The sequence below is a fragment of the Rhinopithecus roxellana genome, chromosome 14, assembly GCF_007565055.1.
Source record: "Rhinopithecus roxellana isolate Shanxi Qingling chromosome 14, ASM756505v1, whole genome shotgun sequence".
Lineage (NCBI taxonomy): Eukaryota > Metazoa > Chordata > Mammalia > Primates > Cercopithecidae > Rhinopithecus > Rhinopithecus roxellana.
In genome coordinates, this window is record NC_044562.1 from 109,987,760 (window position 1) to 110,010,375 (window position 22,616).

The following is a 22,616-nucleotide window of genomic DNA, read 5'->3' on the forward strand; positions in this document are numbered from 1 at the left end:
GTTCAGGTATGTCAACATATTTTGCTGTAAGGAATTCCTTTACTTACCATTCGTCAACTGGAATAAGATATTTAAACATGAATGACATGAATGAACATATGCCTAAGGGTTTTCAATTCTTTATGAATATATTTAATGTTGTCTCAATATTTTGATAATGACTTAGACACATACCTTAATCATGCATTCTGGACTATATATCTTGATAATTACATCCTAGCCAGCCATTACCAATTTTAACGCTAGTGTTTCAGTTTAGGATTGATTTAAAATCAGATGACACGGTTTATTTTGCCTGGACTGTCTAGAAAATAATTCAGAGAGACTTAACTCCTAAGTTTTACATTTATGCCAAGTGAAATTCAAATGTTTTCTACAATGCTGCATAAGAACATATGTATGTGAGGCATGCAGGGCCGGAAACTGGAGCAGCTCAGAGGTAGTGAATAGCTCTTCAAGCCTGCAATAAAAAATGACCTCCAATAAAACTACATTGCAAAAAATTAGAAAGTAGCAGAATGGGAAGAGTAAAAAAAGTCAAAGACGCAGAGACTGAAGAATGTGTGGTGGAAATAGCAAATGGGAAGCTGGAGTATTTCCAGAAGTGGAAGGGATTTACAAATGCTGACAGTACTTGGGAACCGGAAGACTATTTAGATTGTCTAGAGTTAATTGAAACATTTCTTAATTCTCAAAAAGCTGGCAAAGAAAAAGATGATACAAAAAGGAAATGTTTATCTGACAGTGAATCTGATGATAGCAAATCAAAGGAAAGAGATGCTGCTGACAAACCAAGAGGATTCGCCAGAGGTCACGATCCAGAAAGAAAAAATGCTACAGAGGGAAGTGGGGAATGGATGTTTCTCTGGGAATGGGAGATTTGTGTATGTATATACAATGAGGCAGACTTGCGGCAGGCAAAAGAGGCAAACATGATGAGTCATCAAATTGTAATTGCTTCTTACGAAGAGCAATTGCCTTGACATTCTTGTCTAGAAGATGAAGCTAAACAATTGTTGGCATTGCTTTTTACATATGTATGATATATATATATATATATATATATATATATATAAACTGGATCTTGGTTTTTGATTTACTAATGTGAAGAAATCTCTACATTATAATGCAAATCAAGTTTGATATGTTTGTTTTCAAAGTAGTATTGGGAGATTTGTCAGGGGATTTTTTTTTTTTTTTTTTTTTTTTGCATCAATCACATTGGTTACTTTCGACAAATAAATGAAACTCTCTGTAGTTGCTTTCTTTATCAGAAAAGAACATTTGATACCATGGCATATTTTGTCCTCTGCACTAGGGAACAGCTTTTTTAATGTTGAGGGAAACTTCCTTAGTCATTATACAATCAGTACTTGTGTTTAACTCATATGCTGAAGAACGATCCTGAGTTTTTGTTTTGTGTGTTTATCCTTAAAATACAAATGTATATGGTTTTCTTTTTTGGTTTATTTTTAAACTCTCACCAAAACAAAAACCATGGGTAGGCCCATGGTCCTGGGATGCCATAATTCTGTGCAACCTAAGAAATAAATCACTTCAAGTTAAATTGAAATTTTTCCTGAAGTCGTAATATTTCAAATTACATAGATTTCAAATACATAATTATATTACATATAATTAATTGGACAATTTAAAATCATCCACATCAAAACACACATTTATACCTATATTCATATAGATATGATTGTTTGTTTTCAAAATTTATAAAAGGAAGATTTTTATTACTACCAACAACCTCCTCACTCAGATGAGGAAACTAGACAAATCTTGCTATTTTAATTGGCTAAGCAAGTGTTAGTCAAATAGACATACTTAAAGATTCCTCTAATGAGCCTTTCCTTTAGAAAAAGCTGTAATCCTTGTGCTATATTGACTAAAACATCATGCTTTGTGGAATATCTCAGCCTTGGCTCATGGAAACCTAATCAGATAAGTTTAGAAAAGGCAGTTTAGGACCTGCTGCCATAAATGGGTGAAGAGACTGGTATAATGTAAATAATTGACCTGCATGTGATTTCCTTTACCCAACCCATTCCTTACATGTAGGCTCATTTTTTTCAGCATTTGGGTTACTGGTTTAGCAGAAGCCAAGAAAGTCAAGGAAAACAATAGCTTTGTGATAATCAGAATGTTATCCAGCTGTATTTTCTTTATTTTAAATAATGGTGTACAGCAGTCGATAAATAGCTTCATATTCCTTTATATATAAATATATAATATGTATATATGTTATTTATATATTATAATTTTTAGAGTATATATTTACATTTAACAAATACATAATTTTTAATTGAACTTAATATACATATACAAATTTCAGTTTTCATATGAATATGAGTACATATATTCAGTTCAATTAAAATTGTTTAAAATTTCTTGGATATGACACTAAAATCAAATGTAAAAAATGTTAAAATTGAAAAAATTAGACCATTAAAAGCTAACTTATCAACATTTAAAACTTTTGTGTGTTAGCTCATAAGCAACAGAGTAAAAAGGCAACCCACACAGTATAATAAAATATTTGTAAATCATATATGTGATAAGGGATTACTATCCAGAATATATTTTAAAACTCTTACAACTCAGTAGCAACAAAAACAAAACTGATTTAAAACTGGCCTAAAGGATGAATAGACATTTCTCCAAAGAAGATATACAAATGAGCAACCAGTACAAGATAATGTGCTTAATAACATCAGTAGGGATTTGCATTAGGGCTATGCACATCAAAACCACAATGAGATATCACTTCATGTCCATGAGAATGGCTAAGATATATTTTAAAAAACACACACATACACACAAAAACAAGAAAAAATAACAAGTGTTGGCAAAGATGTAAGTAAGTTGGAACCCTTGTGCATTGCTGGTGGGAATCTAAAATGGTGCAGCCACTGTGGAAAATTGAATGGTTGTTCATCAAAAAATTAACATAACATTACTATGTGATCTAGCAATACCATATCTGAACATAGACCCAAAAGAATTGAAAGCAGGGGTAGGCCAGAGATTTGTATACCAATGATCATAGAAGCATTATTCACAATAACCAAAAGGGAGAAGCAATCCTCGAGTCCATCAGTGAATGAATAAATAAATGAAATGTGGTACGTACACACAGTGAAATATTACTCGGCCTGAAAAAGGAAGAAAATTCTAACACATGCCTCAACATGGATGACGTTTGAAGATATCACATGAAGTGAAATAAACCAGCAACAAAGGAAAAAAGTGTTGCAGGATTTCATTTATTTGAGCTGCCTAGAATAGACAGATTCGTGAAGACATAAAGTGGAATGGTGATGGCCAGAAGCTGGGGGAAGCTGACTTGGCAGGTTATTGTTTAATGTGTATGAAATTTAGTTTGGGAAGATAAAAAGTTCCAGAGATGGATAGTGGTGATGGTTGCACTACAGTGTGAATTTACTTAATGTCACTGAAACTGACACTTAAAATTTGTTAAAATGTTAAATTTTATGTTATATATGTTTTACTAACATTTTAAAAGTTAAAAAAAAATCTGTTTAGAGCAGTGTCTACAGAGTGTAAGCATCAAATCAAAGGAAATCTTCTGAAGGAGTTAATTCATAAAATATAACATGGTAATTACTGGGGCAAAATTTGTATTGACCATGAAACCCATGAATATTATAGTTAGAACAAAATGTAAAACATTTTTCAGAACACATATGAAGAGTTGAAATTCACCCTCTCAGAGGCTATTCTTATCTTAAACCGCTATGCATTTCTTGCCATAAAAGCCACTACAACTGAGCAAAAGCTATTCTAAGTCCACCATTCAAAAGACACATTTTAGACAGAAAGGTATAGGAAATGCATAATCTAGTACAGGTATTTGTTTCTCTCAGAACTCCAAATTTTCAGAATGATTTTCTTGTGTCTTTTCTCTCTCCTAGGACTCAGCAGAGAGATAAGACAAAGAGCATAGCAATCAGCTACCTTTCTTCTCTAATGCATTCTTAGAAACCTCCTGAAACAAATGACTGAACTTGACATTGCTCATCTAAACAATGGAGAACTATATTTTTTGAAACAAACTTTATTGAAATACAAGATGCATTTTGTAAATTAAACCCATTTTTGTGTACAGTTCAACAATTTTTTCAAATGCACACATAATTTAATCTCTAACATAATCAAAATAGAGAAGATTTCAATCACCTCATAATGTTCTCTTATATCCCTGTTCAATCAATCTTAATACCCACCTGTGGCCCAGGCAACTCCCCACCTGCTTTCTATAACTATGCATTTTATTTTTCTAATGTTTTATGCAGATAAAATTGTACAACATGTGGTCTTTTTCTTCTGAGCCCCTAAAAGTGAAAAACTTTCCAGAAGAAGAAGAAATGTGGCAGAAGAAGAAGTCAGAGAGATTTGAGCACCAGAAGGACTTGATGGGCTATTGCTGGTTTGAAGACGAAGAGGGCAATATAACAGCAATGCAGCTCTAACATTAAGTGCTGAGAGAGGCTCCCTGCCGACAGACAGCAAGGAAATAAAGACCTCAGTCCCACAGCCACAAGAAACTGAGTCCTGCAAACAACATGAAACAGCTTAGATGAAAATTTCTCCCCAGATAATAACCCAGGTGAGCCAATATCTTAATTTTGGTCTTGTAAGACTTACAGAAGAGGAACCAGTCAAACTTACTCTGATTTCTGTCCTACAGAATTTAATGTTAATGAGAATTGATTGAAGCTACTACATTTATAGTTACAGCAGTGACAGAAAACTAGTGTAACATACAAACACAAAGAAGGGAAATAATGATATCTGTATAAATAATTAAAATACCAAAATTGGCCAAGATGGCCAACTAGACACAGCCAGGAAGAGCATCTCCCGCTAAGGGAAAAGACCCTCAATAAACCGGCACACTCTGTCCAGATCTTTGGAAGGAAGGCATTGGGAGCAGACAGAGGGAGGATACAGACCCTAGGCTGAAGGGGGAGAAAAGCTGGGAACCCTGCATAGGGTTGACAAGCACCAGGACTCATTCCTGGCCCCCAGTGGCTCCTAGGGAAGGGTTGAGTTAAATAGTCAAGGAATGACCCACTGTTACCACAGAGCTCCAGAAATCTAGCTGCAAGAGACCCCTCAACCTCATGGACATTTGAGCTGGCAGGGTGAGATGCTTAGAGAGGTAGCAGAGACAGAACTCAGCCTATGTGAATTTGGACAGAGCAGAGCTCTCTTGCCTGTGCAATTGTGACAGTCTGTTCTGAGTGACCCAGTCTGTAGGCCTCTCCCTAGTTCCTAGCTGGGTGTGCTTATTTGCAGCTCAGCCTCAGATGCTTAGTTAGGGTGCTTTCCAGCAGCTACTACCATAGCTCATTCACTGACTGACCCCACCTAACTGTTGGAAAGGTTCTGTAGGTGGGCCCCCACTGGCATGAACTTGACCCAAGACACATAGTCATCAGATTCTCCAAGGTCAACACAAAAGAAAACCTATAAAAGGATGCTAGAGAGAAGAAGCAGGTTATCTACAAACCTTATCAGGCTAACAGAACACCTTTCAGCATAAACCCTGAAAGTCAGAAGAGACTGAGGGTCTACATTCTGTATTTTTAAAGAAAATAAATTCCAACTATGAATTTCATATCCAGCCAAGCTAAGCTTCAGAAGCAAAATATAAATAAAATTCTTTTCACTGCAGGAAATGCTAAGGGAATTTGTTACCAATAGACCTACCTTGCAAAAGGTGATTCAGGAAGTGCTAAACATGGAAATGAAAGACCATTATCAGCCACCATAAAAACACACTTAAGTACATAGACCATTGATACTACAAAGCAACTACACAATCAGGTCTACATAATACTCAGCTAACAACACAATGACAGGAGTAAATTTCACATACCAATTTTAACCTTGAATGTAAAGGTGCTAACTGCCCCTAATTAAAAGGCACAAGGTAGCAAGCTGGATAAAGAAGCAAATCCAATCATGTGCTGTCTTCAAGAGACCTATTTCACATGCAATGATGCCCATAGGCTCAAAGTAAAGGGATGGACAAAAATCTACCAAGTACATAGAAAAGAAAAACAAACAAAAAAAAGAAGGGGATGCCATTGTTGTTAAAGACAAAACAGACTTTAAACCATCAATAATCCAAAAATACAAAAAAGAACATATAATGATAAAGGTTAAATTCAACAAGACTTAACTATCCTAAATATATACGCAGTCAACATTGCAGCATCAAGAATCATTAAAAACATTTTAGAGACTTAAGAAGAAGCTTAGATAATTACACAATAATAGTTGAACACTTCAACACCCCACTGACAGTATTGGATGAATCAAAAAGAAAGAATGATAACAAAGACATTCAGGATGTAAAGTTAGCAGTTGACCAAATGGACCTAACAGACAGCTACAGCTACAGAACCTAACAGACAGCTACAAGAAAAATAGAATATACATTCTTCTGACCTGCAGATGGCAAATATTATAAATCAAACACACCCTCAGTCATAGAGCAATTGTTAACAAAATTAAAAAAGAAAAAACAGAAATCATACCAAAAACATGCTTGGACCACAGTGCAATATAAATAAAAATCTACTAGAAGATCTCTCAAAAACATAAAATTATATGGAAATTAAACAACCTGTTTCTGCATTACTTTAGGGTAAACAATAAAATTAAGGCTGAAATCAAAAAATTATTTGAAACTAATGAGAAGAAAGATAGAACATACCAGAATCTCTGGTACATAACTAAAGTGGTGCTAAAAGTAAAGTTTTTGGTGCTAATTGCCCATATCAGAAAGTTAGAAAGCTCTCAACAACCTAGCACCATACCTAGAGGAGCCAGAAAAACAAGAGTAAATCAACCCTACAGTTGGCAGAAGAAAAGAAATAACCAAAATCAGAACTAAACTGAGCAAAATTGAGATACAAAAAAATCATACAAAAGATCAACAAAACCAAAAGTTAGTTTTTTAAGATTGACAGACCACAAACTAGACTAATAAAGAAAAAGAGAGATAAGATCCAAATGAATACAATCAGAAATGACTAATGGGACATGATCACCACCCCCACAGAAATACAAAAATCCCTTAGGCACTATTACAAATATTTCTATGTACACAAACAATAATCCTAAAAGAAATGGATAAACTCCTAGAAACATACAACCTCCAAAGTTTGACCCAGAAAAAAACTGAAATCCTAAAAAGACAAATAATGAGTTCCCAAATTGCATCAGCAATTAAAAATATAATAATTAAAAAAAACTTACCAACAAGAAAATACTAGACCAGATAGATTCATAGCTGGTTGAAGTTCTACCAGATATATAGAGGAGAAGTGAGACCAATCCTATTGAAAATATTACAAAAAATTGAGGAGGAGGGATTCTTCTTTAACTCATTTTATGAGGTCAGCATCATCACAATACCAAAACCTGGCAGAGACACAACTAAAAAATAAAACTTCAAGCAAATATTCCTGATGCTTGCAAAAATTCTCAACAAAATACTAGAAAACTGAATCCAGTTGCACACCAAAAAAGCTAATCCACTGTGATCAAATAGGCTTTACTTCTGGGATGGAAGTATCCTTTGTGTTCAACATATGCAAATGAATACATGTGATTCATTACATAAATAAAACTAAAAGCAAAAACCACGTGATATCTCAATAGAAGCAGAAAAGGCTTTGATAAAAGTCAATACTCCTTCTTGCTAAAAAAAAAAAAAAAAAAAAAAAAACCTTGGCCGGGCGCAGTGGCTCACACCTGTAATCCCAGCACTTTGGGAGGCCAAGACAGGTGGATCACGAGGTCAGGAGATCAAGACCATTCTGGCTAACATGGTGAAACCCTTCTCTACAAAAAATACAAAAAAATTAGCCAGGGGTCATGGCAGGCACCTGTAGTCCCAGCTACTTAGGAGGCAGAGGCAGGAGAATGGCGTGAACCAAGGAGGCAAAGCTTGCAATGAGCTGAGATCACGCCACTTTACACCAGCCTGGGCAACAGAGCAAGACTCCATCTCAAAAAAAAAAAAAAAAAAAAAAAAAAAAAAAAACAGACAAAAGAAACAAACCCTCAACAAACTAGGCATTGAAGGAATATACCTCAAAATAATAGGAAACATCTATAACAAATTCATAGCAAACATCATATGGAACAGGCAAAAGCTGGAAGCATTCCCCTTGAGAACCAGAACAAGACAAGGTAGCCCACTCTCCCCACTCCTATTTAACATAGTGCTGGAAATCCCAGCCAGAGCAATCAGGCAAGACAAAGAAATAAAAGGCATCCAAATAGAAAGAGAGGAAGACAAACTATCTCTCTTTCAAGATTATATGATTTCATACCTAGAAAACCCCATACTCTCTGCCCAAAGCCTCATCAATACGACAAATAACTTCAATGAAGTTTCAAGATACAAAATCAGTTTGCAAAACTCAGTAGCATTTCTATATACCAATAACATACAAGCTGAGAGCCATATCAAGAATGTGATCCCATTCATAAGAACCACAAAAGCAACAAAATAATTAGAAGTACAGCTAAACAGGGAGGTAAAAGATCTCTATAAGAATAATTACAAAACAGTGCTGAAAGCAATCAGAGACAACCCCATCAAATAGAAAAACATTCCATGCTCATGGATAAGAAGAATCAATACTGTCAAAATGGCAATACTCCCCAAAGTGATCCTATCAAACTACCAAATACATTTTTCACAAAACTAGAAAAAACTATGCTAAAATTCATATGAAACCAAAAAAGCCCAAACAGCTAAAGAATTCCTAAGTAAAAAGAACAAAACTGGAGGCATCACAGTACCCAAATTCAAACTACATTACAAGGCTACAGTAACCAAGACAGCATGGTACTGGTACAAAATAGACACATAGACCAATGGAACAGATTAGAGACCCCAGGAAAAAAAGCTGCCCACCTACATCCATCTGATCTTTGACAGCAAGTGAGCATTACTGCCTGAGCCCCACCTCATGTAAGATCAGTGGCGGCACTAGATTCTCAGAGGAGCTCAGACACTATTGTGAACTGCACATGCATGGTATCTAAGTTGTGTGTTCCTTATGAGAATCTAATTCCTGATCATCTGAGGTGGAACAGTTTTATCCTGAAACCAACCCCCTAAAAACCATGGAAAAATTGTCTTCCATGAAAGCAGTCCCTGGTCCCAAATAAGTTGAGGACCACCGACCTACAGAAGGAGAGAATATATTTGCAAACTATGCATCAGACAAAGGTTTAATACTAGGAATTTTTAAGGAACTTAAACAACATACCAAGCAAAACCAAGAAAAATCCCATTAAAAAATGGGCAAAGACATGAAGTGTCACTTCAAAGGAAGACATACATGTGGCCAACAATCATAGGAAAATATTCTCAACATCACTCATCGTTAAAGGAATGCAAATAAAAACCACACCACACCAGTCAGAATGACTATCGCTAACAATAAAAATAAGAGATGCTGGCAAGGTTGCAGAGAAAAGGAGACATGTCTATGCTGCTAGTCAAAATGTAAATTAATTCAGCTCCTGTGGAAAGCAGTGTGGCCGTTTCTCAAATAACTTAAAGCAGGACTATCATCCAACTAAGCAATCCTATTATTGGGTATATACCTCCCAAAATATAAATTATTTTACCATTGATTTGCTTGGGATAATGGCCTCCTAAGACTCATGCGTGTGTATGTTCATCATAGCACTACTTACAATAGCAAAGACATAGAATCAACCTAGATGCCCATCAATTGTGAAGTGGATAAAGAAAACGTGGTACATATACACCATGGAATACTAACCAACAATAAAAAAGAACAAAATCATCTGCTTTACAGAATCATGGATGGAACTGGAGGCCATTATCCTAAGCAAATTAAGGCAAGAACCAAAAACCAAATAGTGCATGTCCTCACTTATAAGCGGGAGCTAAACATTGAGTACACACAGGCATGAGGAAGGGAACAATAGACATAAGGGCCTACTTGAAGGTGGTGGATGGTAGGAGGGTAAGGATCTAAAAACTACCAATTGGGTATTATACTCATTACCTAGGTGACAAAATAATCTATACACCAAACCCCCGTGACATGAAACTTACCATGTAGCAAACCTGCACATTTACCCCCGAACCTAAAATAAAAGTTGGAAAAAAATAGACAAATTTGAAAATCGTGATAATGATGGGCAAATAAGAAACAATCCTCCTTAAAAACACTCATGAGAGAGAAACATTTACAGTAAAACTGATTATGAAAACAAGAAACCTAAATTATTTTAGAGGGATCACAATGGGAAAGATTTTCCATACTGGATATCTAGATTTTTTCAATATTATTTATTGGAGGTAGGATGATTTTGGCATAAGTTTAGAAAAATAAATTATCAGAACAGAAGAGAGACTGTAAATAAACCCACACATATCAAGTATCTTGATTTATGACAAAAAACAAAAACTCTGCAATTCAATGAGGAAAGAACGTTCTTTACAAAAGAAGGGTGTGTGGTGCTCAATTAAACATCCATTTAAAAAATGTGTCCATTACCTCAAATCATGCCTAAAAATTAATTTGAGATGAATATTTGAACTAAATGTAAAGGTAAAACAATTAGCAGCTAGAAGAAAGCCTAGTGCAACAAAATGTGCTCATGACCTTGAGACAGCAACATTGAAAACAAAAAACAAAAACAAAAACAAAAGACACAGGTAGTATCAAGCATAAAAGGAAAACAGACCGGGCTTGGTGGCCTGTAATCCCAGCACTTTGGGAGGCTGAGATCAAGACTATCCTGGCTAACACTGTGAAACCCTGTCTCCACTAAAAATACAAAAATTAGCTGGGCGTGGTGGCGGGCCTCTGTAGTCCCAGCTACTCGGGAGGCTGAGGCAGAAGAGTGGCGTGAACCCAGGAAGCAGAATTTGCAGTGAGCCGAGATCGCACCACTGCACTGCACCCTGGGCGACAAAGCGTGACTCCGTCTCAAAAAAAAAAAAAAAAAAAAAGGAAAAGAAAATTTAATCTCTGCTTATCATATGATAATAATAAGAAAGGGAGAAGGAAAGTCCAGACTTGCAGTAAATGCACTTGAATAAAATATGTTTATAAAATTATCCAACATGCATGTGAAAATATGTGCAACCTCATTAGGCCTCAGGAAATGCAAAGTAAAATCAGAAGGGGATCATCATATCAGAATAACAGTAACTAAAACACTAGTAATTTCCAGTGTATGCCAAGAATGTAGACATCGAGAACTGTCATATTTCTGGCAGGATTTGAAATAGGTTCAGCCACTTAAAAAGTTAACAGAAGCTAAAAAGTCAAACCTTCATATAACTTATGATCTTTATAATCCATTTGTGCTCTTGAGGAGATACTCACGATTAATGAGTTAATGTGTCTATTAAAAGATTGTAGCAGCATTATTCATAATAATTAAAAACTGAAAATCAACCAAGTATTCATCAAAATTGATTGGAACGAATGAAATACAATATTACATAGCAATTACAAATTTTTTATTTTTTATTTTTTTTGAGACAGAGTCTCAATCTGTCGCTCAGTTTGGAGTGCAGTGGTGTGATCTCAGCTCACTGCAACGTCTGCCTCTTGGGTTCAAACGAGGCTCCTGCCTCAGCCTCCTGAGTAGCTGGGATTACATGTGCCCACCACCATGCCTGGCTAATTTTTATATTTTAGTAGAGACAGAATTTAGCCATTTTGGCCAGGTTGGTCTCGAACTCCTGATCTCAGGTGATCCGCCCACCTCAGCCTCACAAAGTGCTAGGATTATAGATGTGACCCACCACGACCAGACAGAACTTTTTAAAGGAACTATTTTTACATGCAACATATATCAATAATCTCAGACAAAATGTTGAATGAAAGAAATCAGACAAAATTATTTATTTTTGTGTTTCTGTTTATATGAAATTCAAGAATAACCAAAACAAACCTGCAGGATCAGAAGTCCAAACAACAGTTACCTTGGTGTGTATAGGGATAGTAGTGGCTGTGAGAGAAATAAGGAAGTTTTCTGGGGAGCTGAAATATTTTATACCTTGATCTGTGTGATATTTAAAAGAGTGTATCCAGATCTAAAAATTCATCAAAACATACACCTATGATTGGTGTATTGATATACATCATTGATGTGACTCATTCTTCATTAAAAAGTAAAAAATAATGTTAGAAATAAAAATCAACATAATAAGAGACAGTAGTCACATGAAATTACTATGCACTACCTTTCAAAAATACATTTGAAAAAAAGAATTGCTTCCTAGGAAGATACAAGTTTTCAAAAATATATAAAGAGAATATTCTTATTAATGCAATCAATTAGTGAAAGAAATGAGGTTTAAGGATTGAAAGTTAAAAAACAGAACAGTGATTATTCATTCTTATAACAGAAAATTCAAAAGATTCAGCAAAAAAATCATGGAGATTCATGAGACATTTCAGCAGTATCTTTAGCTATAGAATCTATGTACAAAATGTGATAAAATTTCATATATCAGGAACAACAAATTAGATAATATAATTTTTAAAATCCTATTCTATAGATCTAAGTTGGTATAACATATCTAGAAATAATCCTATCAAATTTTGCCCATTTGGAGATAATAATTTTCCCTAAATTAAGTGATATATTTAATGTAGTTCAAAAAAAAAAATCTCAGCAGGGTTTGAACAGTTCTTACGAAGCTATCTAAAAGGCTAATAAAGGAATACAAGAGTAGCCAAGACAATATTAAAAAGTAATAAGCAACTAAAATTTGTCCATCAGAGTTCAAAATGTATTTATTAATTGAAACAATGTAGTTTCAAAATAGTGTTAGTCAAATATATATATATATATATATTTATAAGAGAGAGAGAGAGACTAGCAAAAGATGAAAAAATTTATAGAGAGAGAGAGAGAGAGAGAGACTAGCAAAAGATGAAAAAATACTGTGAATGTGATACAAACAGACCTCTGAATATATTGAAAGGTGGTCTTGGCAGAAGAAGTGTTAAGTATCAGCAAAGAAAAGATGCCTCTTCCTATAAATGATGCTAGGACAACTGGCTCTCCATATGGAGAATGATAAATTAGATGCCTACCTCTTACCATGCCTGAAATAAATTCCAGATGGATTAAATACCTATATGTGAAAATGAAAATATTGAAACATTTATAAGAAAATATATGAAAGCAATGTTATGACATCAATGCAGAGAATCTTTTTTAAAGGAGACAAACACAATTACCCCATAGAGTTAAAAGTAAATACATAGTCTGAGAATATTTACAATGGTTATAACTAATACAATTCTGGTAGCCATTCTCCTTCTAGAAATACTTGCAACATCTACACAACAAGAGCTGTAACAGATGTTGGGTGTAGAATTGTTTGAAATAATAAAAAAAGAAGTGAAATTTAGAAAAAACACTCATGCATATGTACACATATGCATATACATACACATTTATATATATGTATACATAGATATTCTTCAAGTGTATATGAGATATATACACATTTATACATTCATATAGATAGATATACATAACATATATAACTAGGTATATGTGTATATATGTGTGTGTGCATATATCTCATTTCATTTCAGATCATGAGTATTATAAAAGTAATATGTAACAACATATAATATATAATATACATCAAATATTACATATGAATAGATATGCATGTACATATTATATTGTTATATGAATAGATATATGTGTGTGGATAGCTATATAGACAATAAATACATAGATATATTACCACAAATTTATCTATCTTGCTAGCTAGCTAACTATATTTGTTGTAAAACCATAAAATCAGTGCTATATGAATTAAGTAATCTGATTTTTAAAATACTCATGATCTGAAGTAATAGTGAATACATAATAAAAGGATGAAGGAACTGTGGAGAGAAAAAAAGGAGATTTCAAATGTATGTATAGCATTCTACTTTCACGAAAGTGAAAAATTTGCTTCAAATTTTTCATGAAAAACCTGAAGCAAAATTATGTATTAATATTTTATAAGACTTAGGCTAGGCACTGTGACTCATGCCTGTAATCACAACACTTTGGGAGGCTGAGGTGGGCAGATCACAAGGTCAGGAGTTTGATACCAGTCTGATCAACATGGTGAAACCCCGTCTCTACTAAAAAAATACAAACATTAGCTGGGCGTGGCAGCTTGCACCTGTAGTCCCAGTTACTCGGGAGGCTGAGGCAGGAGAATTGCTTGAATCCGGGAGGCAGAGGTTGCAGTGAGCTGAGATCATGCCACTGCACTCCAGCCTGGGCAATTGAATGAGACTGTCCCACAAAAAAAAATTGGTAAGACTTGGCAGAACATACATAGATTCAGTTATATTTTATCTGTATGTTATGATCATCATGATGATTAATTTCCAAAGTATCAAGATAAAAACACTTTGAGATGCATGTTGCATATTATAATTAAGGACTCTTACCTATTAAATTTGACAGTTTTCCCAGCAACTTTATTTGGAAGGACTAAAAATTACATATAAAATATTATTTCTATTCTCAATCTACACTGCATTATTATAAATAATAAATAGCATGGCATGAAGTATAGATACTATAAGACAGAAGCAACAGGCATATTTAAAAGCAATTTATTTGTAACAGAATTAGAGATGTCCAATGGACCTCAAAAATCAGAGAATTTGAATAGAACAAGCAAGTGCACTCCAAGAAAAAAAAAAAATTAAAAAAACGAGGTAAGTCATCAAAGTGGATATTGCTAGGATCTATTGTAGGGCAAATTAGGAGCTTGATCTAAATGGAGAAGATTCCATATTCTGGGGCAAAGTGAGCGATAACAAGGAATTTCAAAGACAGTATTAGATTATTATATACCTTGAAAGCTTGTCAGAGACATTAGTAGTTGAGAGATATACATGTTTCCTACATGAAACAAATTTAACCTTCATAATTAGATTTAATTTCATTGGTCCTACAATGGGTATGCCATGCTATCTCCTAGGGAGGGTGAATTCTGGTATTAACTCATTCTCCAGCTGTTTCATCTCTAGATGTTGGCTGGTCCAGAATATGGGTGATGACTCTACCCTTTAATGGTATAAATCCTGCCTAACTTTTCACTCCCCAAACCTCTCCAAAATAAATTTAGTCTGTATCTCAATGGAAGTTTAATAAATTTCCTGACTAAAGGAGCTGGAGATTATTCCCAAACAATAGAATGTGAATTAGTTGGGGAAGTGAGATTACAGAGTACACTTTATTCTCTTGGTCTTTCCTTTATTCCTGGGCTTTTGTGAGCTTCTGTCTGATATAAACACTCTCGAGGCCTTCACTAATTCCCTCACTCTTTTCCCTTCTTTCTGTATTGCATTAGAAATGAGTATGTTCTTTTTTATATATAACTTTTACCTATACTTTCTGGAAAAAATCTAGATATTTTGTCTCTGAAGCCAGATCACCTGGGCTGGAATAGAAGTTCTGTTGCTTACTAGCCGTACAACCTCAGGCAACTTATTATATTCTTCAATTGTCAGTTTGCTCATTGTAATAAAAGAGGTTTTTCTCTGAACATTAAGTAAACTAAGACCACCTGTAACCCAATTATAAACTGGCCTAGCACACAGTAAGTGCCCAGAATAGTTAACTGCTGTTTCACATCATTTCTTGTAACTGCTGACTGATATCTTCTGGGGAATACCCTGCAGGGCAGGGTTCTCTAACGCCTGGGCCATGGACCAGTACTGGAACTAGGCTGCACAGCAGAAGGTGAGCAGCAGGCCGGTGAGAGAGCAAAGCTTCATCTGTATTTACAGCTGCTCCCTATCGCCAGCATTACTACCTGAGCATCGCCTCCTGTCGGATCAGCAGCAGCATTAGATTGTCAAAGGAGGGTGAACCCTATTGGGAACTGCTGATGCCAGGGATTTAGGCTGCATGCCTTCCTTATGAGAATCTAATGCCTGATGATCTGTTACTATCTCCCATTGCCCTCGTCTGGGACCATCTAGTTACAGGAAAACAAGCTCAGGGCTCCCACTGATTCTACATTATAGTGAGTTGTATAATTATTTTATTATATATTGCAATGTAATAATAATAGAAATAAAGTGCACAATAAATATAATGCACTTGAATCATCCCAAAACCATCCCCCCAAAACCCACCCCAGTATGTGGTAAAATTGTCTTCCATCAAACTGGTCCCTGGTGCCAAAATGTTTGGGGACTGCTGTTCTAGGGAATATATTCAGTCTATGTGCTGTTCCAGTGGTAGATTCCACTCTTCTCTAGAAGTGAGTATTGCAATTAACCAAGTTCTCTGGCCTTATAATTGGTTTAAGGATGGGCATATGGTACAATTAGAGGCAATGAAAGAAAGGATTTGGGGGCAGGTGGGCGGTGGGGGGGGGGGGTGTGCTAGAAGCGAGGCAGGTGCTTATTTTTTACTATTATGACTTTGTAACAATATAAATTGAAAGCGACTGGTATTTTATGATAACAAGGTTAAAACTAAGGCCACGTTTGATTACATGTTACATATTTTTGTAGCTGTATTTTTTGTCACTTGTGACATGTATTGTAAATTATATACCTGGCCTAATAAGCTAAGAAGATAGCTGCAGTCCTATACTTAGATAACAAAATCTTTTCTTCTTCACATTTACAGGAACTGTTTGGGGAAGAAATTGAGTAGATGTCTCTGTCTTAACCCTTCATATATCTTATTCATCAAAACTAGTACTAATGAAAGTAAATGTTCATGGAAATTTACATGCTCTTGCTCAATCCTTGTTAGTGATAACAAGTAGGGCTTTTTGCTAAAGAGTATTCTAGGTCTATCAAAGAATAAATCTAACCCTAAACAAGAAATGCATCATTTTGCACCAGTGATTGATATATTACACATCATTCTTATTTAAGACTGTAAACAAGATTTTATATCTCATTGTAGTTAATGAGACAAACAATGATACTTTTATATGAGGTTTTTTTTTACCATAGCCATGAATATAACAAAGCACTGAGATATTATTTAATCTTTAAGTTTCATTTTAGAAAATAAGGGAAATGGAACTATTTTTAGTACCAGGACCCAGGAGGCAAAGAAATGTCTGTGGTAAATCTATCCAAATAATGAGAATCAATACATTCTGCAATATCTGATTGAACAAATCAATACTTGCAGAAAAGAGATTCAAAAGGGAGGTGATCTTAAATATGCATCTGGCTACTCCTTGGTGAACAGATCGCCTTCCTTAATGCTTAAAGTTTAGAAACATTAAAAAAAAAACACTTCTAATAGCACTTAAAAGATTAATTTTCGTGCAATTCACTTCAGATTTTCAAAATAAAAATAAAAATCATTACTTTATTGCTTTATCATCTCCTCAGCATGTTTCAGGTGTCCTTTCAAAGAGAGATATTGTGACTTTGTTTTTAATTTTGGCATATGTAGTAGAGAAAGTATGAAGAGTTGAAGAGTCCCATTCATCTTCCTTTTTTAATTACAACAGTTCATTCTTATTTACTTATGCAACCGAATCTGAATTTCAATGTAATTTTTAGGTACGGTGAACCTAAATCTTGCAGATAAATACAAAATGATGAAATAATTTTAAGTTAACTTTGATTTTAGAACGAATACCTACCAATTTCTGAAATAATCATTTTGTTCTTTATTTAAATTTTGTGGTAGGAGACATTAGAAAGCCCTTTGCTTCTTGTGTTGCACAAACTGAAAAGGCAGTCTAAATTTAGAAAGCATTACACAATTAATTTCAGGAATCCTAATAATGAAATGTAAATAATGATTTTATTTTATTTTATTTTATTTTATTTTTTACTTTAAGTTCTGGGATACATGTGCAGGACACACAGGTTTGTTACACAGGTATACATGAGCCATGGTGGTTTTCTGCACCGATCAACCCTTCATCCAGGTTTTAAGACCCACATTCATTAGGTATTTGTCCTAATGCTCTCCTTCCCCTTGCCCCCAAAATAATGATTTTAATTAACAAAAATATGTAATGTCACCATCCCCAAAGCATTCATTACACTGTTGATAGTTCATGAAATAACATGAATCCTTGACGATAATGAAATGTATAATTATGACATCTTTTATATTGTGAGTTCCCAAATGATAGGAAATATAATATCTACTTTTATAATTATTCTACAGTCTGAAGTAAAAATGGCAATTGGCCATAATCATAAATAAACAAGGAAGGCTATACAAAATATATATCACAGGTGATCAGAAACACCTTTCCTAATTTAAAAGAACTATGGTTATTTTAATTTAATGTACTATTTTAAAAGTGTACTGTTCATTGAATATTGCCAAATGAATGTGATAGTGAGGCCATATCACAAGTAAACTGTATTTCCAACTCTCCGAAAGTTATATCTTGCACTTTGTAGTCAATCTCTTCCCAAGCCTCTGGAAATCACTAATCTGATTTCTGCCTCTATAGTTTTGTCTTTTACAGAATGTCACATAAATGCTATAATAAAACACATAGCCTTACAAATCTGGTCTCTGCCTCTTAGCAAAAGGCTTTAGTGGTTCATGCATATTGTTATATTAGTAGTTCATTTCCTTTGAAACTGAGAATTATTTCATTGTGTAGAGGTACTACAGTTTATTTAGCCATTTACATGTTGATGGACATTTGAGTTGTTTCTAGTTTGGGATGATTATGAATAAAATAGTCATAATTATTTGTGTACAGGTCTTTATGTAGACATATCTTTTCATTTTTCTTGGGTAAATACTTACAAGGGAAATTGTTGGTTCCCATGCTCGGTGTATAATTATCTTCCGGAAAAAAAGTCAAACTGTTTTCCAAAGTGCTGTACCATACAGCAGTCCCAAAACAAGGTAAGAGAGATGCATTGCTCTGCACCATCACCAGGATTTGGAATTGCCAGTATTTCTAAATATAAGCATCTTAGCAGGTGTGTAGAGGTATCTCATTCTGTTTAATTTGCATTTCCTTTCTAATGATGCTTAGCATCTTTTCATGAGTTTATTTGCTATCTACACATGTTCTTTTGTTCACATCTTTAGCCCTATAATTTAATGGGGTGTTTTCCTTCTTATTGAGTTGTAAGGGTCTTCCTGTAGTCTGGTTTACAAGTCCTTTATCAGATACATGTTTTGCAAGTATTTTCTGTCAATATATGGCTTGTGTTTTTTTTTATAGTGCCTTTCAAAGAGTGGATGTTTAGTTTTGATGAAGTTTAATTTATTAGTTTCTCTCTTTATGTTTTTGGGCTTTTTGTTGTTCTAATAGACATTTGCCTAACTCAAGGTGCAACAATTTTTCTTTTATGTCTTTACCAAAATTGTTTCACTTTTGTCTCATTGTAGGTCTATTTCACTCAAATAAATTTTGTATATAGTGTGAATTAAGAGTAAAGATTCATTTTTTTTTGAATTTCAATTATTGCAGACATTTTTGTTCAAAAGAAAATCCTTTCCATTTTGAATTACTTTGGCATATTTTCAAAAATTGATGAATTGATATGTGGGTTTACTTCTGGACTTTGTATTCTTGTATTGATGTTTTTGTCCTTTTTCCTCCAAAACAATACTGCCTTGAATTTTCTCAGCTTTTATTTTCCTGAAAATGTCTTCATGTATAGGAAATCTTAAAATCCTATAGTCCATGTCCTACAGTTTCTTTCTTTTTTTCCAGAAGTTTTTTGATGTTTGTCCAAATAAATTGTATAATTAAGTGGTCAATTTCTACCAAAAAAAAAACAAAACTGGGATTTTGGTTGGGATTATGTTGATTCTATAGATTATTGTGAAGAGAACTTGATATCTTAACATATTTTTTTTTCTAATCCCCAAATATGGTATAAGTCTGCATTTACTTAGGTTTTTAAACAATATCTCTTCACAATGTTTGTAGTTTTTAATCTAGAAATTCTTAAATCTTTCATATTTTATGCTATTATAAGAGATACAATTTAATTTCAATTTTTAATTTCTCATTCTATACTTCCAATAGTCAAATTTCTTCCTTTCCAAGTATGATGTCCCCAAGTAGATGGTGGGTGAGAGATGGAACTCCATGCACAAAAGGAGGGGCTTTAGCTAAGGAAGGTCATAGAAAATTTGTTTATTAAAAACAGAATTAAAAAGAATACATGAAGCCCATAATCATTGGCAATAATCTCTTAAAAATTCACTTTAATGATAAACTCAAGATGGAAAATATTAGTTTACATGTTGGTCTTAGTTGACAAAAATGGTTCAGCAGTAGATAGTGGATAAAGGTCATTATTCATCTATGGTTCCTACACATAATTACATATTATGCATTTCTAAAAAAGAATAAGAAATATCTCAATATACTGCTGCGAAATGATCTTGTGTATATGTTATCAAATAAACAATCAAGAAGGGAAAAGGTTTGCATATTGTGCTATGATTTTCTCCTTAAAAGTAGAGAATAAGCATAAGCCTTTATATTTGCTTATATATTTTAGAAAATGAAAACAAAAACCAAATCTCTATTCAATAATCCTCTGTTGGGAAAGGAAAGGATTAAGATTAAGGGGACAGTGACAGAAGCTAAATTTCCCTAAATATAGTTTGTCTTGAAGATTTACTTTTTAACTATGTAATAATATTTTACATAATAACAAAATACCTAAAAGCAACCTCTGAAGAGTCTCAAATAAAAAAAAAAAGTCTACATACTCTGTTAGATGCATAATTAGCAACACACAGAAACTATTTGAGGTGAATTTAAAATACAATAATGTATTTTTCCTGTCTCTAGTCGGATATATCTCAAGGAAAAACAATATTGAAAAAATTTAAACTTGTTTCAGTAATTACATTGTTGGTAGACTATTTTTGACATGGAAGAAAAGACGAACTGAATAAGATACATGATATTAAGTAAAAGTCCTGTATCCTTAACATGAATTCAAATAGTGTAAATTATGAATAATTTTTCTTAAAATACATTATGTATGCATATGCATTTGTATGTGTGCATGCAAACGTATACACAGATCTCTAGCTCTATATACATGCAAAAATACACAGATTTCCAGCTCTATCCAACTTAGATGACTTAGAACCAAAGACCAATCTCGTGTAATGAAGATCTCTAGGTCTAAACTTACAGATTCAAACTACATATCGAAACGAACAGAAAACATGCATGTTTTCCATTAAAAGAAACCAAAATCAATGAGTCCATGTCGGGGGAAAGAAACAAAGAATGTGATCCTGAAAGATCTTGGTATACCAGGTTGTAAGGAAGTTTCAAAGACTACTGAAAATACATGTGGTAGCCTACATCCAAAATCACCACCATTGACCCTCATCTTCTGGTATTTATCAGGGTGTGTAGTCACCTCTATGATAAAGTGTGGAGACCTATGTAACTAATAAAATATTTGGAATTAACTATGTGTGTGTCCTATGACTAAGCCATTAGAGTCATTGCTATTTGTGCTTTGCTCTACTGAAATGGCTTGCTCTGGGGAAAGCCATCTGCGATGTCATCAGAACATTTAAACAGCCTCTGGAGAGGCCTGTGTGTGGGGAAGAGAGGCCTCCTGGTAACGTGAAGCACAAGCTTGCCAACCGTGTGAGTGAAACAACTCAGAAGAGCATCCTCAATTTCTTTCAAGCCTTCAGATGACTGTTTCTCAGACAGACATCTTTAAAACTTCGTAAGACACCTTGACACAAGCTAATGAGCAATACTTAGTCATGAAGGGAAATGGTATTTTCTTTAATTCACTGCTTCTATCTGACACCTGTTTATATAACTTCATAAAACTTCAGTTTCCAGGAAGATGGACTGGAAGTACTTCTCCCTACTTTTTCTGAGTAAAAACCATGGACATGATATATTAAACAGAAGTAAGAAGGCTGTGAAGGATAAAGAGAAGAAGGTATATATTAAAGATAACTTGGGATCTAAAGAATAACACCGTGGTGACCTTACTTGGGTTGCTTGTTTGTTTGTTTGTTTGTTTGTTTGTTTGTTTGTTTTTTGGAGACACAATTTTGCTCTTGTTTCCCAGGCTGGAGTGCAGTGCCTCCTGGGTTCTAGCAATTCTCCTGCCTCAGCCTCCCGAGTAGCTGGGATTATAGATGCTACACCTGGCTAATTTTTGTATTTTTAATAGAGATGTGGTTTCACCATGTCGGCCAGGCCAGGCTCGAGCTCCTGACCTTAAGTGATTCACCTGCTGGGATTACAGATGTGTACCACCACACCTAGCTAATTTTTGTATTTTTAATAGAGACGAGGTTTCACCATGTCAGCCAGGCCAGGCTCAAACTCCTGACGTTAAGTGATTCACCTGCCTCAGCCTCCCAAAGTGCTAAAATTACAGGCGTGAACTACCAATCCTGGCCCTTACTTGGTTTTGATATTGTTTCTTATGTATCAGACATGGAAATGACAAAGTTGGCAACACAGAGATGTCAATGAGTAAAGGAAAAACAAATAAAAAGCCCACAAAACTCTTCTCTCTCCAGACAAAATAACAGAAAAGGAGTGGCCT

At 34.4% G+C, this 22,616-nt stretch overlaps 1 pseudogene; it reads left to right on the forward strand.

The window, feature by feature from the left end:
• The first annotated feature begins 518 nt into the window (after positions 1–518).
• On the forward strand, positions 519–983 carry LOC104681456 (annotated as a pseudogene).
• The last annotated feature ends 21,633 nt before the right edge of the window (positions 984–22,616 follow it).